General features: G+C 38.8%; 1 pseudogene; it reads right to left on the reverse strand.

Moving 5' to 3' along the window:
• The window catches only part of LOC118804779, a 30,297-nt pseudogene that overhangs the window by 4,489 nt on the left and 2,388 nt on the right, over positions 1 to 23,420 (reverse strand).

Below are 23,420 nucleotides of genomic sequence, written 5' to 3' on the forward strand. Positions count from 1 at the left end.
TAGTTTCTCCAGTTTACAGTGTGGATCCTCCAGTAGATCAGACAGCAGCTTCACTCCAGACTCTCCTGGGTGATTATAGGTCAGATCCAGGTCTCTCAGGTGGGAGGGGTTTGATTTCAGAGCTGAAGCCAGAGAAGAACAGCCTTCATCTGTAACCATACAGCCAGACAATCTGCAGAAAGGAAAGAAAAAGATGGACAGATGGCATTTAAATACAGCAAAACCCAGCTGCAGTACAGAATTAGCTTCCAGCCAGTTTATAACAAACAATTGATAGAGACAATGAGTGAAAGTTGTAGCGTAAACTTGTTTTTATTTTCAAATTAGTCTATTTAAAAATGGGCTGCAAACCACAAAGACAGCCCTACTGAAGCCCACCCGCTGAATTCCTGACAGCATTAGCCCCAAGATGGCCAGAAAATGAACCTGCAGTAAAGAGGAACAGAGAAAACTCTCCAGCTCTCCACATTGGAAAGCCTTTAAAAGAAAAACGTGCACACCGACGTGTCTCAGTAGCCAATTAGGTCAAAGCTCCCCTCCTTAATTCCACCTGCAACACAAACTTAACAGCCTGCAGGGTCATCATACCCTCTCCATCAAAAAAAGCACTGGCATAACCCCACATAACTTTATATACCACCAACCACTAAGATGTGCAAAAAAATGAATTTTATATTTTACACTTTTCATTAATATTAGACCCATCCAATACGTCCTTGCACTTTCTGGTAGTGATGGGCAAATGAGACCGAGGCTTTGGAGCTCCAGGAAGTCGTTTATGAAGCGCGTATTGAGGCTTGTTTCCTTAAGGGCGAGTGACATCACTGATGACGTCTGAAGCCTCGCTGGTTCAGGAAGTGGTTTGAGTATTGGCGTGATTTATTTAATGAATAAAGTCACCATCACCCCACAATCATCGTCTTATCTCTTGAAAGCACTGCAACAGTTTTAATATAAACATCTCATGTCCTATTGGATTTATTTATTGACTGAAATCATACTGGCAAGTTTTTTGACATTAACATACCTCTATTACCATTACCCACACATTCATCAAAAACAGATTAGATGAATAAATGAATGAACCACAGAAAATCAAATTAAGGTGTTTTTATTTATATTCTTGGCAGTGATTATTCCCATGCTGACAATGTTGCAAGACAGCCAAGAGGCCATCACAAATAGTTGAAATGATGATAAAGGTTTTGACCAGCAGGGGGGTTTGTGTGCACATGAAGCTTCAAGAAATGAACCTTTTTTTTTTAAAACCAGCTGGATGGAAAGCTTCAAGGCTTCATGAGGCTTCATCTGGCCATCACTACTTTCCGGCCCTGGGAAGTTTAAAGACAGTAAAAACAGGACAGAACGCCTAATAACAGGTATACAGATTAAGAGACTGGTGACTGTGACAATGTATCTGCCATCACATTGTCAGTACCTTTGACAAATATCAAGAACATAAGGCTGCAAGAAAAGGACCAGCTCATCACAAACCTGAGACAAGGAGGAGTAGCAGTCAGGTCGTATCCAAAAATTACTGAAGCCCCATCCACAGGGAGCCCTGGGCAAACCTCTAACATGACCTCAAGTTTAATGAGGTCTGAAAAATGAGTAACTCTAAGTGGAACCAAAAAAAATAGCTAAACTACAAAAAGAGGGATACAAATACAAAAGTGATACAAAAGATGTCAATCAAGTTTGTGAAAGCCCCTCGCTGACACTGATAAGAGACAACTAACTAAGTAGACCCTGATCTTCAAACAGTTACTAGTGGCATTTATGCACCGAAGCCCATAAGTGCCATACTTAGCACCTCGGATGTGCCCCTGAGTCAACTGCTTCACATATTATCATCATTCAAAAATACCCAGCAAGTATATTAGCCAGGAAAAAGCACAGCCAAAACAAAAAAGTCCCCGTATTGTTACAGACCAGCCTCCAGCCAGTTCATAACAAACAGCTGAGGGAGCTGATGAGGCTCCAGCTCTCCACATTGGAAAGCCTTTCAAAGAGACCCAAACACCTGCACACCAGTGTGTCTTAGTAGCCAATTAGGTCCAAGCTCTGCCTCCCAATTCCACCTGCAACACATTCAGGGCAAAACAAACCAAACAGCCTGGAGGATCATCACAATATATATCAACACTCTGACACAGAACAGGACAGAACAAAAACACAAACTGACTCAACATCTTCACACAACTAATTACAACATGATAAAAATCTCATTATGATTCGGAGCTCCAGGAGATTTGATTAGCAAGAGATTTTGTGAAGAACCAAGACTTCAAACCATTTTCCTCCTGGAAGCATCACAGAGTGAATATATAGATAAATAGGCATCCAGGATACACAAACACTATTAAGGTAAACCAAATTTGAATCAGAAGGAAACATTACCTGTGGTCTCATCACAAAAATCTATGTCTGAGGTCTAAAACAACATCTAGATGAACTAGAGGCATTTTGCTGATCAATGATGAAAAATGGAACTCTTTGGCCACCGATGATGGGGTAGGAACTCAAAGTAAAATAAGTCGCTAATTACTTCTCTCAAAATTAAATGTGATTACGTTACTTATTACTACCTGAAAAGTGATCACTACACTTTACTTGTATGTTACTCTGTAACCTATTTCTGCCCCTCCCTCTAGTTCACCCTGTGTCACAACAGCTTTCAAACCCATAGTTCCTCAGTTCACATCCGCTTCTTCTGTTTTTGCAGTGTTTTCAGTTTGTTCCTTTCCCTTCTCTAACTTTCCCTGTTAGTTTACCCATTTCTTGAGTTCAGCTCTGCACCTGAGTTTGTGTTTGTCTTCAGTAGGTGACGTGCCTTGCTGCCCATAGATCACTGTGGTCGTGCGTCATTCTGTAGTCCTCGTTATGCCCATATTAGAAACTCCCGGTCTGAGCTCCATTTCTCTATGGCCAGAATGAATAGGTTTTCTGAAAAATCGCCTCTATCGCCCCCTGTGTTCAATAAACATGTTCAGAACCCAGTATGTTTTGTCCTGTGAACATTCTTCTCCCGAACACCACTGGATCCTCTGAACTACGAGGTCGTTAAAGAGCCTTAATACTAATATTGCTACATGCAAGCTAAAGCTACTGTGCATCAATTCGACGTCACTAAGCTACACGAAACCAAGGCGGGCTGTTTCGGTGCACAGACGAGTTATGCTACCTTATTGAAATGTTCTACTGTAGCGCATATTTACGGGTATAACCGTAAATAAAACCTCTGGGTGGCATATTTTGATAGACTAAAACTCCTTTTTAAAAATAATACCAGTGTTAAACTACGAGGCTGAATTTAGCTTCTTTTTCGCTTTGTTTGAATGCTACCGTTCCACCTTAAATTGCGCAGCAGTTCAGAATGTGAGTGCTGCACCATTCAAGGTGGAAACGGAAAAGTAGAACAAAAACCTAGCTAATGTCCTGAGAAAATATCCTCAGAAAAATGTTACCAGCATTAAAATAATAATGAGGATATTCTGAGAGCTTAAATTAGTTTATCAGGGGTCAGCAGTGATATTAAGCTGAGTCTGTACTGGATCAGCCTGAGTGCAGGTACGATTGAAGATCTTTTCAAATCAAGCTAAAAGGAAAGATCTATCGTGTTTCAGTGAGCATCAGATGAAGATCAGAGAACTGCAGGGAAACCTACTGATTTTTGTTCTGACTCCTTTTCATTTCCCCTCAGTCTGAACATGAAAATGTTTACTGACACAACCTGCTTAAGGAGGCTGCCAGTCTAATGACGTGAATTCAGTGCACAGTAGCTTTAGCTCACATGTAGCAATATTCATATTTCAACTCTTTAACAATCTCGTAATTCAGAGGATCCAGTGGTATTCGAGAGAAGAATGTTCACAGGACAGAACGTATCAGATTCTGAAAATTTTTATTTAACACAGGGGGCGATAGAGGTGGTTTTTCGAAACCCTATTCATTCTGGCCACAGAGAAATGGAGCTTAGACCCGGTGTTCCTAATATGGGCATAAGAGTATGGCACCAAATACAAAATGATGACTACAGTGGTCTATTTGTCTCTAGTATTAGAGGCCTAAGTTTGATTCTTGCACAGAGCCAGTCAGCCCCACTACAGGAGCTCTGCTGGCCTGAGCACTGAGACATTCAGCCTAAATAAAGTCCAAACACTGTTCAAATTCAAACACTGTATTTTCATTGCTTTCTTTCATATATTTCTCCTCCTTCTAATCTAATGTCCTTTAAACATCCCATCTCTATCTTCAGCCCAGGCGATTGAGAGGAAAGATACGCTGTTGTTTTCCTTTGATTTTGCATATTTGTCACACTGATGACACTCAGTTATATTTAGCAAGCGACCCAGATGATAGAATTAAACTTAGCAAGATTGAAGACTGTATAAAAGACATAAAGGACTGGATGTCGAGTAACTTTCTCCTTCTAAACTCAGATAAAACAGAGATTCTGCTTCTTGGTCCAAAAGCAGCCAGAAACAAACTGTCTAATTTAACACTTAAACTTAACAATTTCTCAGTTGCATCAAGCTCATCTGTAAAAAGCCTTGGTGTCATGATAGACCCTGATCTGTCCTTCGACGCACATATAACTAATATTACTAGAACAGCCTTCCTGCATCTCCGCAATATTGCTAAATTGAGAAATGCATTCTCTCTACAGGATGCAGAAAAGTTAGTTCATGCATTTATTACTTCAAGGCTGGATTACTGTAATGCCCTGCTGGCTGGATGTCCCAGCAAAAGCGTTAACAAGCTTCAGTTGGTCCAGAACGCTGCAGCCAGAGTTCTTACTAGAACCAGAAAGTTCAACCATATCAGCCCAGTTTTATCAGCCTTACACTGGTTACCAGTTAAATTTCGGATTGATTATAAAATTCTCTTGCTGACTTATAAAGCACTAAACGGACTCGCCCCTCTGTACCTGAGTGAACTTCTCTCTCACTATGAACCATCACGCCTACTTATATCACAAGGTGCTGGCTCATTATTAGTATCCAGAATTAATTTGTGAAATTTGTGATTGGTCACCCATTACAGAACTGAATCTGTGTGTTTTCCTTTCTTTTCTTCGCCGAGTTGAACAGCTGCCCATCCTGTGCGTCTGATGCTGCTGCCTTTTCTGCCTCGATCGGGTGCCACTGCTCGCCAGCCCTCTGGACCGGCTTACCAACATTGAGCCTCCTGCTGTACAACGCCGTACAAACCTCACCCTCACAACCTGACCCCACTGATACTACTGCTGTTGCTGCATGAACTATTCAAAATTATTCACTCGAACCAATAAATCATTCAAACTAATTCAAATTAATCAATCACCCATTGTAGAACTGACTGTGTTTTTCCTCTCTTTCCTTTGCCGAGTTGAACAGCTGCCCATCCTGATGCTGATGCTGCCTCTGCTGCCTTGATCGGGTACCACTGCTCACCGTGCAAACCTCACCCCCACAACCTGACCCCACTGATGCTGCTGCTGCTGCATGAACTAAACTATTCAAATTAATTGTTTCCTTCACGTTTTACCCTGTTTTTGTACTATAATACTTTATACTAACAATGCTTACTATCCGGTGTCGACCAGAGGAGGATGGGCTCCCCTTCTGAGTCTTGGTTCCTCTCAAGGTTTCTTCCTGTTTATCTTAGGGAGTTTTTCCTTGCCACTGTCGCCACTGGCGACGCTCATGGGGGCTCGGACCCGACTTCTTTTTGTAATGCTCTTTTCCTTGTAAAGCTGCTATGTGACAACACCTGTTGTAAAAAGTGCTATATAAATAAACTTTACTTACTTACTTACTTACTTACCTACACTAAATGTTTTGGGATACTCATACAAAATGTAATATAAAACAAGAGGAACTTGAGGAAAAACTGAAAAATTTTCAAATGATCATTTAAAAAAGTAACTGCCCATAAACTTAATAGCTGTCAAAGAAGTGAAAACTTTTAATGGTTTTATTAATCCAGACAATCTGATTTTTATTGATTCAATTCTAATTACCTTATACTCACGAGAAAACCCTGCAGTAAATGCTATAACAGATCTTGAGAGTTTTAAAAACAGAAAAGGTTTAGGCATAATTCATCTTAACATTAGAAGCCGACTTCAGAAGGATGAAATGGATCAACTTAAAGTCCTGATTGCACAATCTGATCCAGATATTTTAATACTAACAGAGACCTGGCTTAGACAGTCTGTAAGTGATGAAGGTGTGGCCTTAAATGATTTTAACCTTTATAGAATAGACAGAGAATCAAGAGGAGGCGGTTTACTAGTGAAGTTTCTCATTGTTTAAAGCCAAAAATAAAGCTTGGTCCACTGCCAGACACACGGGGACCACTGGCTCATGTTCAGACAACTGAGAAATAGATGTACCTCTGCAGTTAGAAAGGCCAAATCAGATGATTATCTCAGCCTGATTAGCAGCTCTACAAACACTCAGAACTTTTGGAAAACTGTAAAATCCCTTAAAAACAATTTCTCTACCCTTCCAACCAGCGTTATAGTTGATGATCAGCTGATATGTGATCAGAAGGAAGTCTGTAGAGCTTTTAACATACATTTTGCTGCAGCTGAGCACATTTTTGAAAGTACTGACTCGAATCAGCTGTTAGATAAAACTGACAACAACTCTACTGTTACACAGAGCTGTGGTCTCTTCACACTCCAGCCCTTCTCTCCAATCACAGTAGCTAAATCTCTTACTACTATTAATCCACGAAAAACTACTGGTGAGGATGGGCTGGACCCTTACTTCCTGCGTCTGGCAGCCCCAATTATTTTAGAATACATAACATATATTTTTAATCTCTCTGTTTTATCATGCAGAATTCCCAGGATCTGGAAAATAGCTCATGTAACTCTACTGCATAAAGGAGGTGAGGCGGCAGATGTAAATAACTACAGACCAATCTCAAAACTGTCCTGTTTAGCTAAAAAAAAAAGAACTTCTAGTAAATAGTCAACTTAAATAATTTCTATATGAAAATTCTGTCCTGTTTAATTATCAGTCTGGCTTTAGAGAACGACACAGCACCATCTCTGCTACCACACTGGTTTTAAATGATCTCTATATGGCCAAAGACAGGAAGAAGCATTGTGCTGCCATTTTTATTGATTTATCAAAGGCTTTTGATACAGTTGATCACATTCTTCTTTTAAGGAACTTACAAAAGATTGTTTTTGATACAAATGCACTAAAATGGACCCTACATATACATATACATATACATATATATATATATATATATATATATATATATACATATATATATATATATCACACACATATATATATATATATATATATATATATATATATATATATATGTTAAACTTGCTGCCTCTGCCTCCGACTGCAAAGTACACCTGTATGCAGATGACATGGTCAGCTGACTCTGTTTATAAGAAAACTACAATGCTCATTTAATGCTCTACAGGTTGCTTTGCGTAAACACAAACTGGTTTTAAATGCTAAGAAAACTAAGTTCATGCTGTTTTCCAGATCTACTAATACTGATTTTAATTCTGTAAATATCACTACCCTGACGGGATCCAACATCGAGAGAGTCACAGAGTATAAACACCTTGGCATATGGCTGGATGATAAACTCACTTTTAAACCTCATATTAATAAATCGGTTGGCAAATGTAGACAGAAGCTTGGTTACCTATATAGAAATAAATCCTGTTTCCTCATGTATGCTAGAAAAAGAATTGTTGAGGCAGCCTTACTGTCTGTCATGGACTACGGTGATGTAATCTACAAACACGCATCTGCCAGTTCCCTCAAACCGCTGGACTCAGTCTATCACTCTGCACTAAGGTTCATCACTGGAGACCTGTATAAACACTCATCACTGCAGACTGTATGAAAAAGTTGGTTGACCCTCACTAGCAACACGGCGGGAAACACACTGGTTTATTTTCATTTATAAAACACTCTCCGGCCGTATGCCAGCATATATTACTTCAATGACATCTGTAAATAATGGTATTTATCAGACTCGCTCCAGTGGTTGGATCACATGTCAGTTACTGAGAGTTTTTACTGAACTGGGAAAATCTGCTTTTAGTTCCAGAGCACCAGCGAACTGGACCCTCACTACAGGAACCACTACAGCTCAGCTCTCTGGGTCTCTCAGTCATTTTAAACTCTTACTCTCTGACCACCTCCACTCTGCCTCACACTGTTTTACCTGATTTTTTACCATTTTTATCTTGTTTTCATTATTTTATTATTTATTTGTTTATGTATTATTATTATGCATATTCATATTCTTATTTTAATTATGATTATTTTATTATTTTAGTCATTTAGGACTTTGACTAGGCCACTTGACAACCTTAATCTTGTTTGAGCAATCCGAAGATGGACTTAGGCCCAATCTCATTTTTACTTTTTACCCCTACCCCTTGTTTTCGAGTGTCACCCTAACCCCTTGGAATTGAGTTACAGGGTAGTGGTTGAGATCTTCCCTCTGAAATGGGACCCTCAAATAAAAAGAGCATCACTTCATTAACAGCTACCAGCGCTGCTCTGTAGGCGACGCTGCCAGTCTGCAGTGACAGCAGAGGAGGGTAAAGTTCAGCTCCTCACTGCTGGGCTTTAGTTACATTTAGGGCATCATATGATCTTCAAAGAGGGGGGCAATTATTTATTACCACCCCTAATTTTTCAGTGATACGAAGCTGAAGTCAGATATTCTCCAGCTTCTTGTTTGAATTTTCCCGTTCCACCTTAAATGGAGCAGCAGTTACATTCTGGCGCTTCAGGCGTCAGAACTGCTGGACTATTTAAGGTGGAATGGGAAAGTTAGCTAGCTAGCTACCGAGACATTAACATGCTTTTTGTGATTTTTTATGCTTGTTATGAAGAAAACGACCATAATATACTGAAACTACATTAAACTAAGATAATACAATGGTTGTCATAATTTTTTAACAGAGAAAATTCTCACATTTGTGGGTTTCTTTGGTTGCTCGTGCAGCCATCTTGCCGTTTTTTCTTTTTTTCTGATAACATTCTGTTTGGAGTGAGTCTCTGAAAAACCTCCGTTTGGAGGGCCATGTAGCCCCAACACTTCACCCTACCCCTCTATCTCAACTAAAATTGGGACGCCCTACCCTAGACGTGAACATGCAAAACAGAGGGCTAAGGGCTAAGTGATAGGGCAAGGGGTGAAATGGGACTGGGCCTTACTCTTGTGCTCAGGATTGTTGTCTTGCTGTATAACCCAGTTATGCTTGAACTTCAGATCATGACAAAACATCCTCCTGCAGGATTTTGCAGTAAAGAGCAGAATTCATGGTTCCGTCAATTATGGCACCTTCATTAATTAAGTCACTGAGGCCCTGAAGCAGCAAAGCACCCCCACACCATCACACTACCACCTCCATGTTTCACAGTTGTCATGATTTTCTTATTGTGGAATGCTGATTTAGCTTTACACCAAATGTAATGGCACCCCGTTTTCCAAATGTTCCACTTTTGACTCATTAATCCACAGAACACTATTTCAAACGGCTTTGGGGTCATCAAGGTGTTTTTTGGCAAATGTGACAAAAGACTGTATGTTCCTCTTGGTCAGCCATGGTTTTTGCCTTGCAGTTCTCCCACTGATATCATTCCTCTCCAGTCTCTTTCTAATGGTGGAGTCATGTACGCTGACATTATCTGAGAGTGAGGCCTGCAGTTTCTTAGATGTTTTTCTGGATTCTTTTGTGACTTCCTGGATGAGGTGTCATTTGGAGGAATTTCTAAGAAGACTGACCACAGTTCAAAGTTTTCTCCATTTGGAGATAATGGAGTCCCAGTGCCTTAGACATGGCTTTGTAACCCTTTCCAGACTGATTTCACATCTTTTCTGGAATTTCTTTTGATCGTGGCGTAGTGTGCTGCATGTTGAGACATTTTGGCCTACATAACATTGCTGGAGGAGTTATATTTAAGTGGTGTTTAGATTCAACAGGGCTGGGAGTAATCAAGCCCGGGTGTGTCTATTTTAATTGATCCCAAATATCAAGTAAACATCATTAATTGACTTAACGAGTAACTCAGTGGGCAATTACTTTTTCACATAGAGCCAGTTGGTGTTGGATGACTATTTTCACTCAATGAATGAAATCATTTAAAAGCAGAGTTTTACAGAGTTTTAATCATGTTCCCCTTGTTTTATGTTACTTCAAAATGATTAAATATTCAAAATTGAGGAAAAACTTTTCCACAGCTCTGTATATATGTAAATGTTCTGTGTTGATATTATGCTGACAGCCAATACATATTAAACTAAACGCTTAAACAGAGCTGAGGTGCAGCAAAGTAGTGAAATATAGCAAACTGAATTAATGTACTTATGAGATCTGTCCAGTATCAGACTGTAAAAATGGTGTTTCCCATAATGCTGAAAAGAAAGTAACATGCCTGCATTTTTGATTGTGCTGAATCTCAAACTGTGAGTTAACAGATCAGTTCTTTATATCTTAGATCCTGTTAGCTTTTTATAGAAATGTAATAAAATCTCAGTTTCAGGGCAGACATGTTAATGTAGGTTAAAACTAATCATTCTACAGTTAATTGAGGAGCGCATCACCCACGTTTCTAATGATTTACCTTTTTTTTAGCTTATTTGCACAAAAACGTTAAAGATTTACTACACAGCTTTATCAGAGAGTCTAATGACTCCTAGTTTTGACCATCATTGCCTGTTTTCTCGATTCTTCCTTTTTGCCTGACGCTTTGGATTGTCTGCCTTTCATGATGTCACTGTTTATGACCTTTTTGCCTGTTTTCTTGAATCTGCCTTTTAGCCTGACCCTTTTGGATTGTTCACCTGTTGTTATGTTTGTCTTTTTGTACTGGTTGTGTTTTCTGGATTTGACCCACGCTTATTTTTTGACCATGAAACTGGACTTCGATTATATCAGTAAAGCCTCCTTTGATCTTTTTAACTATGAGCGTCTGACTCTTTCTGGCACGTTACATTAGGATATTTTACCTAATTGTGCTCCATTTACTCTGCTGTTTAGATGCTGTAAACAGACATTATTCACACTGTGAAGCTGTCAGCATTTTAAATGTCTGTCTTGTGCAGCTATTATTAAGTAGAACATAAATGCAGAAGAGTAATTTAAAAAAATAGGACAGTGACGTGGAGAACACATCACTGAAGCTCTCATAGACCTTCAGCACCTCCACTGATTCTCAACAGTATTAGGATTCAGGTGAGGATTAGTATCAGGGTTAAGTTTATCACCAGGGTGAGAGTTAGTTTTAGGCTATGGGATGATATTATGGTTAGGTTTAGGGTCAGGGTCAGTTTTATGTAAATCAAAGTGAATTTAATAGATATTTAATTGAATGTAAATTAAACGAAAGATAAGCATCTACAAGGCATCTACAGTGGGCTCTCCAAATAAAGTGTTACCTAATAATAAATTTGTATTGATAAGCTAACATCATATCAATAGTTGCAGGCTGAGTGAAGATGGTTAGAGTTTAGAAGTTTAAAATGGTGAAGTGACACAAAGCGAGTGAGTTTTCTGGAATGCATTCCAGTTCAACAAGTGATCCAGTCACAGGAGCTGAACAGTGTCTGCAATTCCTGAGGAGCTGAATAAACCCATGTACGTCATGTAAATCATTTAGTGCCCCCTGTGGCAGCCCCTGAAAAATGTTATTAGACCAGGCCTGTTCATAATTTTTTGGTGATCAAAAGTATTAATTTGTTTTTATCTTTTCCATCAAGACATTTCACTACAAAACTATGTACATATCCAGGGACTCCCAAAAAAAAAGACTCACATCAGACTTGGTCTACCTTGATGAGTAGAGAAAGTACAGGACAGATGATCCATACATTCCTATCATAGCCGACAGCCTACAGACATTGGAGCACAGTATTCTCAAGTATCTCCGCACCCACAAGCATCCAAACACATGCCACACCCTATACCTTAGAACTTTCATCCCGAGTTTAAAGTTGAGGCCTGATCATATTTTATATTACATATATAATAATATGTTATAGGCTATGAGTTTGTGAGAGCGACAAAGTGGATTATCTTTGTTTAGCTGTTCCAACATAAACCGATTTCTTATTCCTTCCACAAATCAAAACTAAACAGTGAAGATAAGCAGTGACACCATCTGCGTCAGTAGGTTTCTTCCATAAGTTACAGGTTTCTTCCAAACAGTTACCACTGTTTCAGTGTACTTCTCCTCCTTATTTGCTCCCTCCCCTGACCCTCAGTATCTCTCCCTAAACCATGTCAGACTGTGGGTCCATTAGACTGGTGACAGACTGATGATCAAGCTGTGTCTGTGCATGATTCTCTGCAAACATATGAATAAAACTCGAGATCTGAAGATCCAGTCTCCTGACTCTTCCTGCTGAATTTCTAACACTATGTGCTAAAGCTGCTAGGCTCACCACAACACTGCAATAGCAGCACACTGACCATGCTGTTGAGATTATTTCTTTTTGAAAAACATTGTGAAGGGCTTGTGGTACAAAACTCCAACTTCTCAATATAAAATTTTATGTCCCACTTCATGTGGGAAGTATAGGAGGTATAGTTGGAGTCTTCATGTGGGAGGTATAGTTCCCACGTCAAATATTTCAACACCTTGTAAAAATATTCTGGGACCTTCCTCCAAGAGATTTTTGAGGAAAATCTTGTACCTTGTAAAAAAGAAATGAAATATCAAATAAAATACAATTAAAATATTGTAAAACTGTTCAAACACAGTGGGTTTAAATACTTTGTGAATTATTTCCTTAGAAAATGTATTTCTTTTCATTTGCTATCAAGAGTGTCATCAAATCTTTTTCCTCTAATTTTAAGACATTATTATCAAACCATGGAGATATTTAAATTTACTTCAGTTTAGAAGTGGAGCAGGCATAAGTTTCAGTGCAAAAACATTTTACTATACAGCTAAATTTTGAGTTGTTTCATGTAGTCTGTGATCATTACTTAGCCTGTCACAGCATATGCTAAATACTAGCCTCTGCATTGATGTTTTTGTAACTACAACAAGCTTAATAGCAGAAACAAGAAAACTGACAAAACAACTAAATATAAAAACATAGTGTTGATTTTTTACTGGTGGTTAGTCTAGTTCATTACAACAGACTCAAAAAAAGATTTCTGAATTGAATGAGAGAACATGACATGACAACTCACTACACATTCATTAAAGGAATAAGGACAGAGAGACAGACAATAGAAAAAATGATGTTTTGCCAGGTCATTGATTCTTTCCATTCAGGACTGAATTTACAGAAAACTCACCCAAGTGTCTCCAGTTTACAGAATGAACTCCTCAGTCCAGCAGAGAGCAGCTCCACTCCTGAATCCTGCAAGTCATTGTTGCTGAGGTCCAGCTCTCTCAGGGAGGAGTTTAGTGATTGTAGCGCTGATCCCAGATTTTCACAAGCTTTCGCACCAAGACTACAGGTGTGCAGTCTGCAAACAGGCATTATAATGTAGTCAAAGAAGGATTCATAAATAACAACAACAAAAAAAAAACAGGCATATCATATTGTTTAGATAACATACATTATTTGAGTATTTTTATGTTCCAGTCTGGGTTAGAGTGAGAGAAACAATAGAATTCAAATATCCTAAAGAATTCTGTTAGTATTTTATGTTTACATTTTATAGTACCTTATCAGCTTATTTCTATTCAAGAATTACTCACAGGAAGTTCACCAGAGCAACAGAAAAGATTACCTTACTCTCCATATTCTACTTTGACTTTACTTTCAGAAATAAGAACACAAGATATTCATAGCTTGATTATTAATCCATGTGATCCTATTTAAAACAGAAAACACAGCTATTGTTTTTCCTCTCTAAGTAGAGGTGCCTGTTTTGGACCATAAAAAGTTACTGCCACAAAAAGTCAGCCAATATATGATATAATTAAACTTAGAACAGATCTTGCAATATACCGAAAGAAGCATTTCTGAATAGATTAAGAGAAAAAAAATACCACGTTTTCTCAGCAACACATTATATTTTAGTGTGTTTTTATATTTCAGGATGGCTAGAGAAAAATATTCAGTAGAAGTCTAAAACCATGTGAAATGAATATTATTATAGCCTGTCAATTTTTTATTAAAATTGAATTCACATAAAGTTCACCTGAGTATCTCCAGTTTACAGTGCGAGCTCTTCAGTCCAGCAGAGAGCAGCTCCACTCCTGAATCCTGAAGGTCATTGTTACTGAGGTCCAGCTCTTTCAGAGACGAGTTTGCAGATTGTAGAGCTGATGATAGATTCTCGCCGGAATTTGTGGTGAGACCACACCCAGCTAGTCTGTAAAAGCCAGAATAAATATAGTACATAGTGTAATGAGGAGAACTGTAATAGAATTACATTACTCTCTGCATTCTACTTTGACTTTACCTTCAGAAATAAGTACACAAGATGTTCATAGCTTGATTATTCATCCATGTGATCCCATTTGAGACAAAAAACACAGCTACTGTTTTTTCTCTCTAAGTAGAAGTTCCTGTTTAGGACCACAAAAGTTAACTGCCACAACAATCCAGCCAATATATGTTATAATTAAACTTAGAACAGATCTTGCAATTTATTGAAAGAAGCATTTCTGAAAAGACAAAGAGAAAAAAAGAATAATATGGGTTTTTTTTTTGGCAGTACACTATACTTTTAGTGTGTTTTTATATTTCAGGGATGGCTAGAGAAAGATATTCAGTAGAAGTCTAAAACCATGTGAAATGAATATTACTATAGCCTTTCAATTTTTTATTAAAATTGAATTCACATAAAGTTCACCTGAGTATCTCCAGTTTACAGTGCAAGCTCTTCAGTCCAGCAGAGAGCAGCTCCACTCCTGAATCCTGAAGGTCATTGTTACTGAGGTCCAGCTCTTTCAGAGACGAGTTTGCAGAATGTAGAGCTGATGATAGATTCTCGCCGGAATGTGTGGTGAGACCACACCCAGCTAGTCTGTAAAAGCCAGAATAAATATAGTATAGTGTAATGAGGAGAACTGTAATAGAATTACATTACTCTCTGCATTCTACTTTGACTTTACCTTCAGAAATAAGTACACAAGATATTCATAGCTTGATTATTCATCCATGTGATCCCATTTAAAACAAAAAACACAGCTACTGTTTTTTTCTCTGTAAGTAGAAGTTCCTGTTTAGTAGCATAAAACGCAAAAAGTCAGCCAGCAGATGATCTAATTAAACTTAGAACAGATCTTGCAATTTACTGAGTTTAGTTTACAAACAGTGAAACAGAAATACTCTATACAGTAACTTAAATTAATTTAATTGATATTAAATCAATTGGTATTACATTAAATTTAATTAAATTAACATCATTTAATATCAATCCTGTGGAATCAGCCCTTACTGGAAGGATGTTGCCAATTTTTCCAACAAATCACAAAGAAAGAGGACCTTATATAGACAAACTAGGAAAACAGTCTCAAATGAAAATGTTAAATCAGAAAAGAATAGAATGTTTTTGCTTCACAGTAACTTCACAATAACAGCCTTGGACATTGCATATTTTGTTGATTTTTGAAGTGGAAAAAACACTAAAACACAACCTCTACAGCAAACTATTTAAAAATATATCGCTAATTCAAAGTTACCTTATATTTGATTAATGCTAAACACAGAAAAAAGCAAATAGTAAATGTGGAATGTTTAAAATTTGGACCCTATACTAAGTCAGTACTCAGTACCATCCCTTTTGGTAGATCTCATCTCTTTTTTTGTCCAGCTAGGAGTCTTTCTGTTCACATTTTAGGAAATTTTCACCCACTTTTCCTTACAGGACACAGTGTTCTGTGATATTCTTGATTCTTCTTACATGAACTGCATGTTTAAAATCTACCCACAGATTTTAAATGATGTTCGAGTTGAACTGTGAGGGCCATTCCAAAAAGTTCAGCCTCAGTTTCCTAAAGTAGTTCATGATGGATTGTAAGGTGTGTTTTGGATCACTGTCCTGTTGTAGAATCCAGCACCAGCCACCAGCCTCGTTTCAGCTTCCATTTCACAACTGACTCACATTTCCTACCAAAATGTACTGATATTCAATGGAATCCATTCTTCCAATTACAGGTATACCCATAAATAAAACCTCTGTGTGGGATATTTTGATAGACTAAAACTCATCAAAAATACTACCTGTGTTAAACTATGAGGCTGAATTTAGCTTCTTTTTCTCAGCTTCTTGTTTGAATGTTCCCGTTCCACCTTAAATGGTGCAGCAGCTGTGAGTAGCTATCACAAACATTAGCAAACGAGACAAAATACTGACCTGTCGGTTTTGAGAAACAGCAAAAATAAGTTAATGTCACTCAGCTGTTCAGCGGAAATAGAGAAACCTCCTCATATCAGGCCTTTCAACCCTCCATGAAGCCGAAGCCAGCTTCTTTTTCGCCAGCTGCTTGTTTGAATTTCCCTATTCCACCTTGAATGGTGCAGCCATTCAGAACGTGACTGCTGCACTATTTAAGGTGGAACGGGAGAAGTCCAACAAAAAGCTGGCGAATGTCCTGAGAAAATGTCCTCAGAAAAATGTTACCAGTATTAAATTAATAATTAGGATATTCTGAGAGCTGAAATCAGTTTATCAGGGGGTGATAACCTGATTAAGGAGGCTATCAGTCTAATGACGTGAATTCAGTGCGTAGTAGCTTTAGCTCACATGCAGCAATATTTATATTTCAGATCTTTAACGACCTTGTAATTCAGAGGATCCAGTGGTATTTGAGAGAAGAATGTTCACTGGACAAAATGTTTCGGGTTCTGAACATTTTTATTTAACACAGGGGGTGATAGAGGCGATTTTTCAGAAACCCTATTCATTCTGGCCATAGAAAAATAGAGCTCAGACCCAGAGTTCCTAATATGGGCATAAAAACATGGCACCGAATACAGAATGACGATACAACTACAGTGGTCTACGGAGCAATTGGAGAACCTGCTCCCCCAATTTTATTCCAGAAGGGGGCGTTACTAGTGGTTACTATCTACTAAGTCGAGATGTCACTAAGCTACACAAAACTAAGGCAGGCTGTGGCGCTGCTCTGACGAGCTGTGCTCCCTTATCAAAATCTTCTACTGTAGCGCATATTTAGAGGTATACCTGTAAATAGAACCTCTGGGTGGGATATTTTGATAGACTAAAACTGTCAAACTGTCAAAAATACGACCCGTGTTAAACTACGAGGCTGAATTTAGCTTCTTTTTTCACAGCTTCTTGTTTGAATGTTCCTGTTCCACCTTAAATGATGCAGCAGCTGTGACTAGTTAGCCATCACAAACATTAGCAAACAAGACAAAATACTGACCTGTCGGTGTGAAACAGCAAAAAGTTTCATGTCACTGATCAGCAGAAATAGAGAAACCTCCTCATATCAGGCCTTTCAACCCTCCATGAAGCTGAAGTCAGCTTCTTTTTCGCAGCTGCTTGTTCGAATTTTCCCGTTCCAACTTAAATGGTGCAGCCGTTCAGAATGTGACTGTTGCACTACTTAAGGTGGAACTGGAAAAGTCGAACAAAAAGCTGGTGAATGTCCTGAGGAAATGTCCTCAGAAAAATGTTACCAGCATTAAACTAATAATTAGGATATTCTGAGAGCCAAAAAACTAAAACTAAGGCTGTACTTAGCAGGTCCCTCTGCTAACACTGTAATGGGTGCTAATTTGCATAAACAGGAAGAAAAAAATGACAGGTCTGTATCAGACGGAGGTGAACGAGGCTGACTCTCAGGTAGGTCAGTGTTCTCTGACTCCTAATTAGATTCTGGATCTGGTGGCTCAAACACTGAAGCTGCTAGTCGGAGCTTCCATTTCTCAGGTCTTTAGTATTGGACAGTTGAGAGAAGCTGCACTGAAATAAGAGTGAATTGTGTGTGTTTGTGTCAGATGACGCTAAATGCTAACTGGTTCATTTCAGTCCAAGAGAGACTTTGCTGCCTAATATTTACTGCCTACTGCCCAGTTTTACTGCTCGGACTTCAATAACTGTTCATTCACTGAAAGAGTTAGAAATCTGAAATGAGTTCTTTTATGTAACACAGTCAAAGTGTTCAACATGAGAAACGTCACTGAATGGGGTTCATCTGAATGTTTTATAGTTTGAGATCTTTTATTAGGAAAAGTGGAGAATGTAAGATTAACTTCATCATATTCTTCATAACTTTCATATTTCATAAGCTTCATTCTAAAGGTGGGGGTCATATGAGGCTGTAACTGTCTTCTTTACAGTCAAATAGATGGGTGATGTCATTTTAAACCCTTATAATAAAAGAAGCTGAACTCACAATTTTTTTTTCTACTGAAAGTCGACCCATTTTTCCACAAATCTAAACTATAAACAGATGGCGTCTCTTCAGTGATCTGCACTGTAAAAATTATTTGTGTCTAAGATTTTTGGCTTTCAGCAGTAAATTGTAAGCATATAGCAATATGTGTATCATAAAACACATGTTCTGTTCATTTGAGGGGAGCTTTTATAAAAAATAAAGAAATCAATAAAACTGAATAATTTGTCTTATCATTTGGTCATGTAAATTCAGATGAAAAACCAAAATATATCCACAAGCATAAGAGGTTCAGTTAAGTAATCAGCTCAAGCTCATTCTAATGTCATATAAAACTCATCTCCTCCTGTGTAATTCTCCACAGATGGAATTAAGGTGTTGACATTTAGGGTAAAAAATCACTTGAACTTTATTATAAAATTCTATTTACTGTTAATGTGCAAAATTCAAGGAATGTAAATGAGCCTTGGTTTATAATTATATATAATTGTTGATTCTAGATAAAGCCATCTAAATTGACTATTGTTTAACTCTGTTTATTGAACTTCTACTCAGTTACATGTAATTTTATAAAAATGTTGAAATATTTAGTGTAATTTTAAGCTCATGCTTATTGTTCCTAAAACTGAAGAGCTCTATCACAATGTCAATATCACAGTGTACCACAGTATATACTGACAATATATCATTCAGTCCTAACTCCAAAAATAGGTGTCCCTGCAGCACTTCATAATAACTAAAACTATATTAACTCAAATTTATTTTTAATTGTTTGAACTGAAGATCTAATGTGTTCAGCCTTAATCAATCATCAATAATCAGATATTAATCTGCTGTATTAATGTAGATGTAACACTCACCGAGCTTTTCTGCAGACAGTCAGAGCTGGGATCAGTCTCCTATAACCCTCCTCAGATGTGTTGTATTTCTTCAGGTCCAGCTCATCCAGAACCTCCTCTGAGGTCAGAAGCATGCAGGCCAGTGCTGAACACTGTCCAGGAGAGAGTTTCACCTCTGAGTGTCTCTCTGAGTTTAGATATTCCTCAATCTCTCTGGAGAGAGACTGGTCATTCATTTCAGACAGACAGAGGAACAGATTGATGGATCTCTCAGAGGAGAAGAGATATTGTTCATCATTAGCAGCATCACTATAGTAATCTCCTCTGATTAATCTCTTGATGTGCTCTCTGGTTTCCTCTGAGCTGCTCTGTGTTGGGGTCAGTAGACCCTGTAGGCATCTCTGATTGGACTCCACTGAGATGCCCAGCAGGAAACGGAGAAAAAGATCCAGGTATCCATTCTGACTCTCTACAGCTTTATTCACTGCTTTCTCCAGCAGCTCATCCCAGTGGAAACATTCTTAGACCTCTCACTGTACCGTGGTTTAAATATCTGCAGTTCCTCCATGTTTTTGCTCTCATAGCAGTGAAACACATAAACAGCAGCCAGGAACTCCTGAAAGCTCAGATGAACAAAGCAGTAGACCTTCCTCTGGTGAAGCACACATTCCTCCCTAAAGATCTCAGTGAAAATCCCAGAATACACTGAGGCCTCAGTGACATCAATGCTGCTTTCTCTCAGGTCCTCTTCATAGAACATCACATTGCCCTTCATCAGCTGTTTGAAAGCCAGTTCAGCCAGTTTCAGAAGAACGGTTCTGTTGGACTCCAGCAGGTTCTTTGGGTCTCTCTCGTCTTCCTCCTCATACTTCTCGTTCTTCATGTTGGTCTGAGTGATCAGGAAGTGTGAGTACATTTCAGTCAGAGTTTTAGGGATTTCTGTATGAGGCTGTTTCATGATGTGCTGAAGAACAGTAGCTGAGATCCAGCAGAAGACTGGAATGTGGCACATGATGTGGAGGCTCCTCGCTGTCTTAATGTGGGAGATGATTCTCTGGGCTTGGTCTTCATCACTGATCCTCTTCCTGAAGTACTCCTCCTTCTGTGGGTCACTGAATCCCTGAATTTCTGTCACACGTTTGATGTATTTAGGAGGGATCTGATTGGCTGCTGCTGGTCGAGAGGTGATCCAGATCAGAGCAGAGGGAAGCAGCTCTCCTTTGATGAGGTTGGTCATCAACACCCCCACTGATGATGTCATGGTGATGTCAGATACTTTCTCACACTGTTTAAAGTCCAGTGGAATTCTGCTTTCATCCAGACCATCAAATATAAACACAGCTTTGATCTGATCATAAATCTCTGGGTCCAGATCTTTGAGCTCAGGATGGAAGTCACACAGAAGTCCATGAAGACTGTATTGATCATCTTTAATCAGGTTCAGCTCCCGGAACGGAAGCACAAACAAGAGCTCTACATCCTGATTGGCTTTTCCTTCAGCCCAGTCCAGAATGAACTTCTGCACAGAGACAGTTTTTCCAATTCCAGCGATGCCTTTAGTCAGAACAGCTCTGAGCTCTGGCTCTTCTGGTCTGTGATCTTCTCCTTCTCTGTGTCTGAGTCTGTCAGCCTTCACAGCTCTAATGGTCTCTTCTGGTGTTTCTCGTTCAGGACCTTGTAGAGGTTTAAAGATGTCTAAGCAGTTGATTGGAGAGTCTTGTAAGCGTCTCCTGGATGTTTTCTCCATCTGTAGAACCTCATGTTCTTCATTCACTCCTTCACTCTCTCCCTCTATGATGTAGAGCTGAGTGTAAATCCTGTTCAGGAGAGTTTTATTCTCTTCTGTTCTGATTCCCTCAAATAAGCTCTCGTACTTGTTCTTCATGCTGGTTTTGTGTCTCTCTAAGACTCTGTGTAGAACATCATCCACTGGTTGGTGAATATCTGTCAGAGTGTTTATCTGCAGTGCTGTTTGTGTGGAGTGCTGCCTAATCAGGACCAAACACAGTAACACAAACATCATTAACACAAATACCCATAATAATCTTCTGATCATTTATTATACTAAATTTGAAAATTTTACTTCAGTAAATGTTTCTTTTGGTTTACCTCAGACTCCCAAGACAAACTTTGTTAAATGTTCTTAGATAACTGTAACATAGCATTAATAGTTTAAACTCTTATTTAAATACTGTACATGTGGGAATTCCTGTAGCTGTTCATGGTTTTACTAATTATAACTGATACCCTGCACTTCACTGGCTGCCTGTTACACAATGACAGACATCAATAATTAACATAACCATAATAATCTTCTTATCATTTATTGTATTATATTTGAGCTATTTCATTTAGTAAGTGTTTCTTTTGGTTTACCTCAGGCTTCAGACTTAATGTTACAGGTGTTTCACTCTTGATTTCTCCTGTCAGTTTCTAATACTAATAAATATTCCTAGACAAGTTTAATATCACACTAACAGTTAAAACTTTGATTTAAATACTGTACAATACTGTCCACGAATGGTCAATCATGGTTAAAGGTTGACAAACACACATTGTTTCTTTATACTTTACACAGAAAATCTCAGACTTTTCACATTTTTTACAAAGTTCACAAGTCAAATGGCAAAGCACATAATATTAACACCTAAACTGCATTAAGCACATGTTTTCATAGATGACCCCAAGTACTCCAGTGGAATTATATGAGTTCGTTATCACATGTGATAACTGCAACACAGGATTACATGTGATAACATAACCTGCACTTCACTGGCTGCCTGTTACTACGAGACCCGTAATGATAAAAGGTCAGCAACAAGTCTAATGATAAAAGGTCAGTACCCTGAGTCAAAGGATCCTCTCCCTCCACTGGACTGTGCTGGAAACATCATCGACCGGTCACTCTTCAGAGACACACAGCTGGGCTCTCCTCCTCCTCCGCTGAATACAGGAGGTTTCGCCATGGACTGGTCACTCTTCATAGACACACAGCTGGGTCCTCCTCCACTGCTGAACGTAGGAGGGTTCTCCATGGACTGGTCACTCTTCTCAGACACACAGCTGGGTTCTCCTCCTCCTCCGCTGAATGTAGGAGGGTCCTTCATGGACCGGTCACTCTTCATAGACACACAGCTGGGTTCTCCTCCTCCTCTGCTGAAATCAGAAGGGTTCTCCATGGACCGGTACCTCTTCTCAGACACACAGCTGGGTTCTCCTCCTCCTCTGCTGAAATCAGGAGAGTTCTCCACGGACCGGTCACTCTTCTCAGACACACAGCTGGGTTCTCCTCCTCCTCTGCTGGATTCAGGAGGGTTCTCCATGGACCGGAACCTCTTCTCAGACACACAGCTGGGTTCTGGAGGTCCTGCATGCTTCACTCTGAGAAAAGTTCATCCACAGTGAGATTTCAGTGCTGAGTAATTATGATCTTCACTAAGACTCATTTCAATCACTGATTTCCTCTTTCTGTTTAATCAGATTAAGATCTGATATAAAAGTTACTCACTTTGAACCAGAGGTTCTTCCTCCACTGCTGGAGTGATGAAGCTCCATCACTGAGGTTTTACTCTCCACACACAGCTGGACACTGGAGATGCTGCTCTCTGTCAACAGATCATTAATGTAGCATGAAATAATGCCTGGATAATCAATTTAACTACGACATATGAAACTAAAATGTTATAAGACTAATAGATAACATTGGCTTTGGGCAATGGAGGTTTATTTTTAATTAAAAATAATCCAATATTATCTACTCCTACAGAGACGGTAGAAGCAGACAAGAATCTACTGACACCATCACATCTTCTGCAGCTCCACTCTTCATCAATCATAATCAGTCATTATACGATACTGATCTGTTGTGTGGAGCTCATACTGTCCATCACACAGAACTGCACACTAGAAGGATATAAAATTTGGTAAAAGCCAAATAAAAACACCTAAGTATTACAAAAGATGATTTCACATTTAACTGAGGTGAACAGACTCTATTAACACAGATGAGCTGTGATACAGGGTGATGGAAACAGAGTTCTGAATAAACAATGACTTTTTGGAGACGTAAATCTGATATTTCAGCTTCATCTGAGCTCCATAACAATAAAACATCTCTCTGTAATGTTGATCCAGAACTGCGGGTCATTCTCAGGTGGAAGGTGTTAGAGTGGAACAGTAATCTGATCTCTCAGTAAATGGTCCATCACCTCTATAATCCTGATAATCATGATCAATAATGTTACTGTCTCTC

This window comes from Colossoma macropomum, unplaced genomic scaffold, assembly GCF_904425465.1.
Source record: "Colossoma macropomum unplaced genomic scaffold, Colossoma_macropomum, whole genome shotgun sequence".
In the NCBI taxonomy this organism is placed as follows: Eukaryota; Metazoa; Chordata; class Actinopteri; order Characiformes; family Serrasalmidae; genus Colossoma; species Colossoma macropomum.